The following is a 12,327-nucleotide window of genomic DNA, read 5'->3' as shown; positions in this document are numbered from 1 at the left end:
TTATAATTATAATTAATTCAGTCTTTTCTAATATTTTTTGACTTAAAGGCTGTGTTTTTAACCATTATTGCTACAGGAATCGCATAACTAGTATATCGCTTCAGGCTTGCTGCATTGCTGCGAAGTTTAAAAATTTATTAGTTATATTTAGTTGATCTTTTATTATATTTAATTCCAATAATTCCATTTAATTATTTTATTTAAATTAGATAGTTGTAATTTTAATCATTCTAATTAAATTTTTTAGTTTAATTTCTGTCAATTATTTCATTCTATTTCAATAGTTTCAATTATTTACATTGTTTTAGTTTGTTACTCAGAGCAGCAAAACAGCAAGTTTTGTACAGTCTTATGTCTGATTTAGGATGTTACTACTCTTCCTGCCCTATAAATGCAATAATGTGTCTTTCATGTCCTTTAAGTAATTTACAAAGTTATCATATAATTTTATGTTATATTCATTTGCTTAAACCACAGAATTCTCCTTCCTTTTGTAAAAGAAAAGAGGGAGATGCGGTGGTGTGTCTTTAATCTGATATTTGTTTAATATCTGTTTCCCCCCCCCCATCCCTAAAAACCCCCTCATCTCCAAGTTGCCAATCCTCCCTTTCCCTGCCCCTTTCCCTGGAACCTTCCCTGTCATGTTAGTTCTGCCCTAAACTCCTCCCCTGCTATTCCCTTAGTGGTTACTGTTCCTACACCCGTCCTCCTGAGTTCTGTATAAAACCTCTGCTCCCGCCCCCGAGGGGGTCTTGGGGCTCACTGAATAAAACCATCCCGTTCATCCCCCAAGTCCCGTGTCGCCTTTGTCTGTCCCCGCGCGCCACGAACTGAACTGCAGAGCTTGCAGGGGGAAGCGGCCGCCCGTTCTCTTCCCTCACCGCCCAGCCTGGCACGGCTCGGAGTGCCGCGGCGAGAGGAGCGCATGCCGCGCCACAACAGTGCTGCACTAAGCTCTCTCTTTTGTGGGTTGTTGTTTGGTTGGGGTTTTTTTCCTGTCTTTTTAATGTATTTCTAAGTGGTGCAGTGAGAAGCAAGTTACTGGGTTGCATGACTTCTTGTGGAGTTGTGTTTTTAGGTTCTACTGTATGTATGTTCAAAATGGTTTATCCCTCTGTACCCCCCCTTGTGCCCTTTTGGTTCATCCCAAGTTTTCCCGTCAGTCCCTGTGTCCCATCAATCCCAAAAACCCTGACTCATGCCCCTGACCCCTCCCAGGTGACTGGACAATGGCCTGGGGCTCCTCCCCTCCTCCCTCCTAAGTGGATACCCCAGTTGTCCTTCCCTCAGCGGGCCACTCCCATGTCTTCTCCCATTGGCTGATTGGGTTTCCCCACCCTCCTTATATCAAGGCCTGTTTGAGGCTCAGAGCTCAGTCTCTTCTGTTGGATCTGTTTGAGAACGGTTGGACCTTTGGGCTTTCTTTAGAGTCACAATAAATCTTGGACCTATCCTCAGAAGAGTGTTGCCTCCTTCTTTGCCGGTGGGATCAGCAGTGTCCTTGGACCCACAAAGGCACTCTCTAAAACCCTGCTGGGCTCAGCAGAGAGTACCTCCCACTGCCCTATCACCCGTGGAGAGCTAGCCAGGGCTGGCAGAGATCTGCTCTTGCAAAGTGGGGACAAAACGTGGCAACTTCTGACTGACATATCACAGAAATGGGCATACGTGTGTGCACGTGCTTCCTGGCAAATCCAGGTGTGACGTGGAAATCCTAAGTGAGGATTTCCAGCCTTGGCTACACATGACACAGGCTTCTGAAAATGGAAATGGCCTTGGCAGAATAGCAGCTGTGAAGCAAAGCAGAATTAAAATGCATGTGAGCAGAAGAACCAAGTGAAATGGTACTTCTGGGTCCTGCCTGCTGTGAACACTTTGTGTTGCAGCTCAATGTAGTCCAATTCAGTGGTTTTTTGTTTGATTTTTGTGTGTAACAAAAACACTGGTCAGTTACTCTAAACAACTTCCCTCCTTTACTGGACACATCCTGGAGTGGGACCAGACTTCCCCTCACCCTGGAGGAATTCCCTGCCCCTCTGGAGAGGGGGTGAAGCCAAAGCTTAGGAGCAAAGGAAAACAGCTGAACAAGGGGCATTCTATAATATATCCAAATAAGGGACTCTGTCTTCCTGCTTTTCCTGTAGTTCTCCTTCCTGCTTTCACCTGGGCTGGAAGGATGGGCATGGCCTGTATTTATCACATGAAAGTGGTGTTACTAAATTTGTCCAGAAGTCCTGATTATAGACACTCATTTTCTGCCAGAAAACATTTTAATTTCATTCATTTCACCCAGGATGGCTGTCTGTGGTCTCAGACAGTGTTCCCTAGGAGGAAGGGCAGCCTTTGCCTCGCCTGTGTAGCTCAGGTGGATGTGACAGAACTGGTGTGGCCTGACAAGGCATGAGCAGATGTCTGTGCTCTGGAGTGCCTTGAAACTTTTCTCTTTGAGGTTTTGGACAGGTTTCTATTTGGGATTTCTTATGACACAGCAACCCAGGTGTCCCTTTCTTTGTATAATGTCCAATGGTAAAGGATTGAATGACTGACAAGTGGGGCTTGAGATAAAAATGGTTCTGTTAAAATTAGGCTAAGATTGCAATAAGAAAAATTAGCTTCCTTTTAATGTCTAAAATAGTTAGGAATAAAAATGCTGGAAAAGGGCACTTTTATATTTGAATTGGTGTCACCTCTCACGGATAAAACCCCATAGTGAGCAATCACAGCAGAAGTGTGAAAGCCGGGATCCTTTGACTTCCACAGTGGACTTAATGTTCTTTTCCTCCTCTCTTTCAGGACAGGAAAAATCATTAAACTCCTCCCATCTTTGCCAGAAGCTTCAGTGTTTAAGCAGCCAAAGCCAAGAGTCTTCAGCACCAGGTCTCTGTGTTACTATTGGACATGAAATGAGTACAAAGAGGCTTGGTAAGTTCAAAAGAGAAAGTTTTATTTGAATATCTTATATTTATAGAATTCTAAAGGTGACCATGGATTGGAGGATGGAATTACCACCTCTCCAACCACACTGGTGCAAAGATCAATCATTTCTCTCCACTCACAGAGAAATATGTAAACTATTCTCTTTATACATGAAATTGTGTGGGAACTCTGACTCTCAAATATGTAAACATTATCAGAAGGCTGAAGAAGTTTTATGGGAACTTTAAAACTTTCAAAAGAACTATAAAAGAAAACACTTCTAAAAATCAGGGCAACAGGTCTGCGCTGGAGGGCTCCTGGTCCTGCCCACGCTGTGGGGTAAGTCAGAGGAATGCAGGGTTCCTCTTTTTCTGTCTGCTGGGATTAACTGCCATGGGAATGCCATTTCTGATAGTCCAGCCCTACCGCTGTGTGCTGGAAAAGGGCAGCACGGAAGAGACAAATGCCAGAGTTCCTTGGGGATGATGGAGTTGTGGTGTTTGGCTGTGCCCAGTGGGACAGGCTGGGCATTGTTCATGCACCCAAGGACTGGTCTGGGGCTCAGGAGTCTGGGGAGCCGAGCTCTCAGTGCATTCCCAGCTCTGCCAGCTGCTGCAGGGCTGGGTGACAGCCTCTGCTGGGGCTGGGGCAGGAACTGCAGGGGAGGGCTGGCAGGATTTGGGAGCAGTGGGAGGAAAATGAGGAATGGTGCTGGGCAGTGCTCAGCCTGTGTTCATGTCAGTGCAGCCATGCAGGGAGCCAGGATCTGGGTTCAGTTCCAGCTCTCCTGGAGTTCAGGGTGCAGGGCTGGAGGGACTGGGTTTATCTGTGGCTTTCCAGGCCAGCAGAAACAAGGGGAATGTGGTGCCAGAGCTGTGTCCCATCGGGCTGTGCTTCCCTCTGAACACAGAGAGTCTGGGCTGAGGTGAGATTGCTGTGAGTGCCTTCATGAGCAATCCAGGGAACTCGGAATCGTATCCGCTGCTGGGAACACTGCCTGAGCTCTGCTCAGTTTGTGTCTGTGAGGAGTGGGATTTGGGCTGCAGAGGTGCTGCTGGGCACAAAAAACAGAGTAAATCCTCTCCAGGGATGTGCAGTGGACAGTGTAGCAGGGAAGGGGAGTATTTACAAAGTATATCAATATTTCTCCCAAAACTGGGAGAAATGGGGTGGAGCAGAGATGGGGGTGGTTTGATTTTTTGTCTGGGCCTGTTATTCCTTGTGCAAGGTTTTAAATCTGTTGTATGATTTACTCTCCAGTATCTTTCTAACAAAAGATGACAGAAATTTAGGTTCAGGGTTAGAAGTTGGGTCCATTCACTGCAAAGTCTTGCCAAGGCTGGAGGACTGGGGTGATGGCTGCTCTCAGCAAAGGTTACCTATGAATACTGTGTCAGATTTCCCTCAGTGCTGGGCAGGACAGGTGAGGGTTTGGATCAGGAATTCTGCAAACAAGGCTTGTGTGATGTTGGTTTATTGTGTTTTTCAGTGAGCCAGGGCTGGCACATGGACTCGTGCAGGTTGCAGGTACTGCTCTGGCACTGGAGCTGTTGCCCTGGTGTAATTATGGAACATTTTGGAGACTGTTTCTGGAATTCCATTTGTAGCTGGATCTCGCACTGAGTGCAGCAGTCCAGGTGAGGGTTCTGACCTCTCCAGACTTGTGCTCACCTTGGTGCAGCCTGGGGCTGGAGCAGGTTTCCAGGGAAGTGGAAGATCGCTGAGGAGTGGTGCTCTGGAAAGCAGGGACCTGCTGGGATTTGCATTTGCAAAGCTGACATGAAGTTTGTAAAGCCAGCACAAAATTCTAATTCCTGTGGTTTTTGGGGAGGAGGTGCAGGTCACCCTGAGAGATAAATCAGAACTCGTTTGTGATAAGGAGTCTGAGGTCTCTAAGTCCCGCATCTGGTATGACCTGTGTGCTAAAATGCAGCCCCAGCCCCAGAGAGAGGCTGATGGGTTCTGCTCATTGCTGTCCTCAGCTTGCTGCTCACCCCGTGGATCTGCTCTGTCCGTGCTGGAGCGCCCCGCTTCCTGCAGGGACCGAGGCCTGAGAGGCCCCAGGGCCCCTAACCCGACACAGAGAGAGCCCTGCTGTCCAAAGTTATCTTTTTTTATTTTTTTATCACTGTGCTGCTAGCAATGAAGGGATGGGACTGCGATTCGGTGCTGAGATAAACACCAGCCTCGCGGCGGTGAGGGTTTAAAGAGTGAGCAGCTGGCTGTAGCTCAGGAGCAGTCCCAAGCTCTTGGTTCCAAGTGAGGACAGAACTTTCTAACCCCAGGGTCAGCTGCCACAGGGTTTATTTTGCTTTTCTAACCCATCACCTTTACTCAGTTCTGCTGCACTGAAGGTACTTTTGTTCAATGGCTTCTGTTAGAACTTGTAAACTCAGTTTACTCCACACAACCCCACCCCTACACTACAAACCCTTCACCATCATACCCACAGTTTCTCTCACTCACTCAGGACATACTCTTAATTACAGCCACAGAAACAGAAGTTATTTTATTCTTTTTCTGCTTAATGTCCGTGTCTTGTATTTGTACATCAATCCCAGCTTCTCCCGAGGTGGCAGATCAAATCTTTCAGCGTCTGTGGGAGTTTCTGGTTTTCCGATTCCCACTTCTCCCCTCTTTCTGTATTAAAACCAATTTTTATTAATGGATTTGTTAAGCATTTGTTGCACATATTAACATAAATAAGGTGTTATCATTAGTAGTATTATTATTATAATAATTAAAATGCATAATTTTATTATAAGATTTTTAATTATGTTGTTACATATTATTTATTAAATAAATTGTCAATTAAGTTTTATTATTTATTCTTATTTTTGCTATTTCTTACAGTTGTACATTTTTATAAATAGATTTTGAGTGATTAGCTAAATTTATACATTGCATTAAAATTTTTATATTTTTGTTTGTATGTTAATAAAAGAAAATTTATTGTCTGTTTTTTGTAAAACTGCATGTTTAATATTTTTGATACTTGTTAAAAAGTCATTTAATGTAAGGGACGTAGTATTAGATTGTTTATTTAGATATTATTTTAAATTATTTAATTGTTTTAGTGTTGTTGAAGTAATAGGTGGTATAAAAAGTGATGCTACGATTTTTTTTAAGTTTCAAGGCTTAAAATTACTTTTATATTTTTATTACTATTGATGGAGAAATTACTTTTTTGTTTTAAATTGGTAGTTATTTTTATATTAAGAGTTAATAATACAAGGGTTTTTAATTATATGGATTATTTGTAATTTTTTTATTGGTCTATTAAGTAAATAAAGAATGGATTTTTTTGAGTAATGATAGATAAATACAACATATTTAAACTTGAAACTTTAGTTAAAGTTACTTAACTGTTTGTTTTAGGTTGGTTAATTGGTAAAGAGATGTAATTAAAATTAAATAAAGTAAATAGAGTAGAAGTATAATATTTGATAGCATTTTAAAATTTTTAAGTTATTTAATAAGATTTTTATAATATTGATTTTTATATTTATAAAGAAATTTAGAGTTTTTTGTGGGTGTAGTACAAGATGTTATGTGTAAGTTGGAATTCCTGTGTAATTACGTTTGTGTAATTTACATTTGTATTTACATTGTGTAATTTATGTTTGTATTTACATTGGTTTTTTTTATTTGTGGACTGGTGAGTGTGTTTTTTGTGAGATACTATTTTATTTCTTATTGAAATTTACTTGTGTTTTTGTAGTTGTTGAGATATAAGTAAACTTTATGTTTTGATATGAGAAATAAAGTATTGTTAAGTTTTGTTTTATAAAATTGCATAGAGATTTCTTAGATGAGCAAGCTGTTATTATTATATACTTTTAGTTATAAGTATGAAGAAATATAAGAGTAAAATAATGCATGTAGTAAAGAAGAAATTGATAATAATTAGGAATTATTTTGATAATATCTATAATTAGTAACATATCTGAAATTATATAATCAGTAAGTATGAAAATATTGTACATTATTTTAGAGTTTATAACAGTTGATAAATGTTTCATAAGCAGAAGGTTGGATAATTATGTTTGAATAATGATTTTTAAAGTTTATTTTAAAAATAAGTTTATTTGTTATATTGATAAAGTTAAATTGTTAAGTCAAAATTATTTGAATTTTATTTCTTATGTAGAAAGTATGTGGGTTTGTTGTTATTTTATTTAGGTAGAGTTAGGGTTTGGTTATAGTTTAAATTTTAATTGGTGGATGTTACTGAATATATTTTTATATAATATTTTTAAAAATAGTAGTTAAGAGTAAAAATTTTGGGATTAAGGATTAATTACCTTATTTAATAATTTGGTTTTTTAGAAGTTTTTTTGGAATAGAGATGTTTTGAATATAGTAAACTTTTTTTTTTAAGAATTGAAAGTGGTTTTAGACAGGACTGTGAATTTGGATTTGGATATTGAGAGTGTGAGAGATTGGTTACCTAGTGTGAAACTTAAAAAAAGAAATTAATGTTGTAGTTGGATTTTTTATTTAAGTGTTTTTGTAATAATTTCTAAGGAAAGTGATAAGATTAGCAGTTTGGAGGTTTTTAATAGTTTAATTTTTCTTTTTTTTTTTAATTTTGAAAAACATTTAAAATTGTGAGATAATATTAGGTTAAATTAGAGTTAGTGTAGAGATTAGTTAGAGAGTTAACTTGGTTTAAGAGATGTATAAATAGAGAATTAAAAAAGTAGAATTTAAAAATTTTATGTGGTTTTTTAGATAATTATATAAAGACATGGTAAAGTATATGAATGTTGGTTGTAAATATAATAATATTTTATAAATAACGTTTATTATAAAAATTATTATATTTGCATTATATAATTAGTATATTGGTAGTAAGTGTTTGAAGAAGTTAGGACGCCTTAAAAATATTTATATATTAAAGATATAGAGTAAAAATTGTAAATAGTGTGATATTAATAGCAATTACTATTTTTGTGTTATTTATAAGAGATAAAAATAGTGGAGATTGTGATGAAGAAAAGAATTTTTGATGAAATTGATGATATAAAAAACTGTATTTTTTTTACTTCTGAATAGGTGTTTGTTAGTGTTTTATTTTAGTTGTTTTAATTGGAGTTGTTTTATTTTTTTAAGAAAATTAACCATATACTTTACAGTTTAGAGAAATGATTTTTAATAAAATTTAGGAGAAGTTAAATAACATTTAAATTTAGACTGAATGAATTTTGATAGTAAGGAATAATAAACTTAATTTTAATAGAATATTAAAGTGATAAAATGAAATTTAAGAATACTTAGACTTAAATGTATTGAAATTTAATTTTGTTTGATTTTATTAATACTTAACTTATTGGAGGTTATTTATAAATATTTAAGGTTTTTTAAGTGTTTTAGTTTTGTAAAAATTTTAGATTTTTGAGTTATGATTATTACTTATATCTTTTATTTATTGGGAGATATGTTTCTTAGTAAAAGAGTTTTATTTATATTACATTTACAATGGTACTAATTTGTATAGTGTTTTTTTTAATGTAGAATATTGATTAGATTGTTTTATATTTTTTGTGGGCTTTGACAAATATTTATTTATATGGTTAGGCTTTTCTATATTTGAAATATATTTTGATGGTTTTTGTTATTTTTTTAAGAGTTTTTGATTTAGAATTTGAAGAGTGTTTGGAGGAAATAAATTTCAAGGTTTTTTTGGATATGGTTGAGTTCTATTTTTAATGTTAGTAAGGACTACTTTTGGTACGTTATTTTGATTTTGTGTTTGATTATGGGGAGGGTCTCTTGTTAGATGTGTAAGCGTGAGACTGGCATTAGGGCTTTTTGTCTAATGAGTCTAATATCACTAATGTCTAATTTGTCTAATGAGTATGTTAGGGAGGAGGTGTTATTTTAAGTCCTATAAAATACACTGAGAATTAGTTAAAATCATGGAAGAAACATTATAGTAATTAAAGGGTGTTATGTTTCTTTCATTTATAAGTTTCAGTTATAAATATTTTTTAATAACTGCTTGACATAAGGTGAACTTAATCTACTTTTTCTGCCCCAGAAAGCATCAGGCACATCCGCATCAATGGCACGACCTCTGCTCACTGCTTTTGTTTCACCCAACCAAAATCAACAGCAAAAGTTGGTTGGGCTTTAAGAACTTGAAATAACTTTGAAGCAAAATAAATCACATTTTTCTCCTGTGTTTTTTTCCTTTCAGATGCTGTACTTACCTCTGCAGACAGGCACTGAGGAACCTGTCAGGCCTCATTGGCTGTGAGTTCATATTCTTCCCACTAGGGAATTGGAAATAATTGTTGCTTAATTGCAGAAAGGTTTTCTGGAGCCTTTCCCCTTCTGTGCCCCACTGTGTGGGACAAGGGCAGAGGAGCAGCCTCGGGCTGGAAAGGGGCAGGAGAAAGGCAAAGGGACCTCCCTAGTGTCACCAGGACACTGTGGGGAACAGAATGGACACTGTGTGGGCAAGGGGAGGTGAGGAGTGACAGTGTGGGGCAAAATCTGAGTTTGTTGGCAGGGAAATAAGTAAGGGATATTTTGGAGGGGAAAGCTGAGGTAATGAGTTCATCCAGCCTGGCCAAGTTGTGTTTGCACAAAGTGGCACCAGAGGTGAAGGTCAATCCAGAGCCAACCCTGCTCAACCTCTTAAGTTCCAGAATAAATTTTACAAGCTGCCCATTGAGGGACTAAAAATACATAAAAACAGAACCAAGAGCATTCCAAGAGCAAACCAGAAGGTTCCTGGGAATCCCATTACAGTGTTGTCATAGCCTTTTTAACAGAGCTCTTAAGTTTTTTATTTACAATGCTGCATTTCTCTGCTGGGATCATTCACGCTGTGGGCTGTGGGGTTTTTTTGGGTTTGAACTCCCTCACGGTGGCTCTGGCACTGTTCAGGAGCTGGAGGAAAATCAGAGTCAGCGCTCCTGGCAGGGGCAGGGAGTTTTCCCCAGAGCAGAAGCAGCTGCCCTCCAGCCCAGCCAGGAGGGATGTGCTTTGGCTCCTGGCTCCTGCAGGGACAGAACGTGTTCAGCTGATCCAGGTGACATTCCAGCAGCCTCATCTCCCATCCAGCCTGGCCAGGAGGGATGTGCTTTGGTTCCTGGCTCCTGCAGGGACAGAACATGTTCAGCTGCTCCAGGTGATATTCCAGCAGCCTCATCTCCCATCCGCACACCCACCCCTCCTGCTCTCAGCTCCCACCCCACCAGCTGTGCCGAGGGGAATTTGTCCCACCAGCAGCAGGGGAAGGACACGGGGTCCCACCCTGGCACTTGGATTGTCCCTCTGGGGGATGCTGGCTGCTGGGATTTAGATCATTCCATACATTTGGCTGCTGAAATTTCCCAGCCCAGGGGCTTTAGCACAAAGATTGTTCTCTGTGTGGTGCCCAGATTTGGGGTTCAGTATCAGCTTTGCTAGTTCAGATGAATTATACCTACAGCCACAAATTCCCTGCTGAATGCTGGAATAACCTGACGGTGCCTGGTGGAGAGTGGAAATTCCCATGCAGAGCTGCCACTTTAACACCAGCTGAGTCAGGAACCAGCAGAGGTTCCCGGGAAGCTCAGTGGGACAAGGACCGGTCTCTATTCTATAGAACTTGCTATTTAAAACCCTCATCCCCCAGCCCTAGGGATGTGTCTGGGGTCACTTGACAGAGTTCCCTGGAATTCAGCCGATTTCACCCCCTGAAGCTCAGGCTCCAGTTGATGTTTTAAAGCAGGACAAGGCAGTGGCTGGATGTGCTCTCGGCCTGTGCTGAGGCAGAACATCTCTCCTGCAGAAGCTCAGCTCCTTTCAGAGCAGTGGCCTCTGCATGTCCTTTTCCCTCAGGAAAGAGATGCACATCCCTGCCTTCAGCACACCTGCAGTAGGACCTACCTGTGAAAGCCTTCCATTGCTTCTGCACTTCCAGCTGGCTCCCTGAAAATTTCCAAATGTCATTCCACTCGAACCTCTGATTTTAAGGCATCTCCGAGGCCTATTGCTTGGGATTTAGTATCTATGAGGGAAGATTGCCTTGGCTTAAATGCTGCTGGTGGATGTTGGCCTCAGGCTGGAAAAGAGGGAAGAGATTTGGGGTGGCTGGGACATACCTGGCAGCTGTGTGGGAGCTCAGGGAGGTCAGAAACAGGAATTGCTGTCAGAGCCCCTCTGCAAACAGCTGTGCCTCCATTCCCAGGTAATGCCAGCTGTTCCCTGTGGTCCCTCTGGGCTGTCGATGGTGTCTGTCCGGGATGAAACATCCCTGCATGCCTGTTCAGAGCAGTCCCCGGCTGAGGAGCCACAGGCAGCCCTTTAGCCGTGTCTGTGCTGCGCTGTCTGGTGCCCCAGTACCCATGCCGGGACGTGCGTTCGGCACGCCGCGAGCCACGGGCAGGGCACGGCAGCTCCTGCCCTGCAGAGTCAAAGACAGGATGTGCTCTCTGCCTTTCGGGGGCTCCGGGCTCCTCCAGTCCCGCACCGGGCACGGTCGCAGAGGGAGCAGCGGCCCCAGCGCTGCCGGCCCGCCCGTTCGGCGGGTGTCCCCCGGAGATGGGACACGGGGGAGGGGGAGGCGGGCGCTGCTGCTCGCAGGGGAGCGCGGTGGCCACGGGGCTACCGGGGCGGGGTGGGCTCGGCATCCCGCGGAGGCTGCGGGGCGGTTCCGTGTCCGCCCGCGGGGCCGGAGGCGGCGATGCGGGAGCGGCGGTGCCGATGGGGTCCAGGCACCGGCACAGCCCCGGCTCCCAGCGGCCACAGCGAGAACGGGACCCGAGCCCCACGCCGGCCGCAGGCGGAGCGGCAGCGCCCGTCCCGATGCCGCAACCGATCCCAGCCCCGAACTTCTGGCCCTGCCACCCACACCCGCCCGCCGAGGAAGAAGCGGCTCTGCCCGGCTCCTACAGCAGGCACCGGCAGGGCCAGGACCCAAATCCCCGGGCCCAGATCCCGATCCCACCTAAGCGCCTCGATCCGGATCTCCGCTCCGGCGGTCCAAGCGCCGGTCCCGCCGCAGCCCGGGCCGAGCATCCCCGCAGAAGGCAGGGTGGGCGCGGATCCGCCGCATTTACGGGCGGGGGGCGGGGCCCGCACAGGTGTGAGCACAGGTGTGAGCACAGGTGTGAACACAGGTGTGAACACAGGTGTGCACAGATGCGTGGGGCCCCAGCGCGGCTGCGCGGGGCGGGACCGTGGGGGATTTAAGCCGCGGGGAGAGCCAGGTGCAGCTATTTGCTGCTCGGCGCTCAGTGCTGGAGTCTGCGGCCAGCTGGGCCCTGTATTTCTTTTTCTCTATAGCTCTCTTATTCACCCTTCCTTCCTTCCCCTCACCAAACCCCCCGCCCCCCTCTCCCCTTTAGCCCTCCCCTCTCTCCCGGGCGGTCCACCTTTACACCCCCTTCCCTGTCCTCCCTCTCTATTCCCCTA

General features: G+C 42.9%; 1 long non-coding RNA gene across 3 annotated transcripts; it reads right to left on the bottom strand.

Annotated features, from left to right (window-relative positions):
- Window positions 1–565: 565 nt before the first annotated feature.
- LOC146768617 (uncharacterized) lies at window positions 566–12,156 on the bottom strand. Of its 3 annotated transcripts, none has more exons than XR_014951583.1 (3): window positions 11,861–12,156; window positions 10,801–11,195; window positions 566–10,025 (listed from the first exon to the last, which is right to left on the bottom strand). It is a non-coding gene; the product is annotated as an uncharacterized LOC146768617 (long non-coding RNA). The 3 variants fall into 3 exon arrangements; XR_014951593.1 differs by lacking the exon at window positions 11,861–12,156 and having other exon boundaries at window positions 566–5,556; window positions 9,132–10,025; window positions 10,801–11,473; XR_014951588.1 differs by lacking the exon at window positions 11,861–12,156 and having other exon boundaries at window positions 10,801–10,921; window positions 11,016–11,473.
- Between the last annotated feature and the right edge of the window lie 171 nt (window positions 12,157–12,327).

The sequence above is a fragment of the Lonchura striata genome, chromosome 1 (assembly GCF_050655825.1).
Source record: "Lonchura striata isolate lonStrDom1 chromosome 1, ASM5065582v1, whole genome shotgun sequence".
Lineage (NCBI taxonomy): Eukaryota > Metazoa > Chordata > Aves > Passeriformes > Estrildidae > Lonchura > Lonchura striata.
Note: the sequence above shows the minus strand (reverse complement) of the source record. Positions and strands in the feature narration are given on the sequence as shown.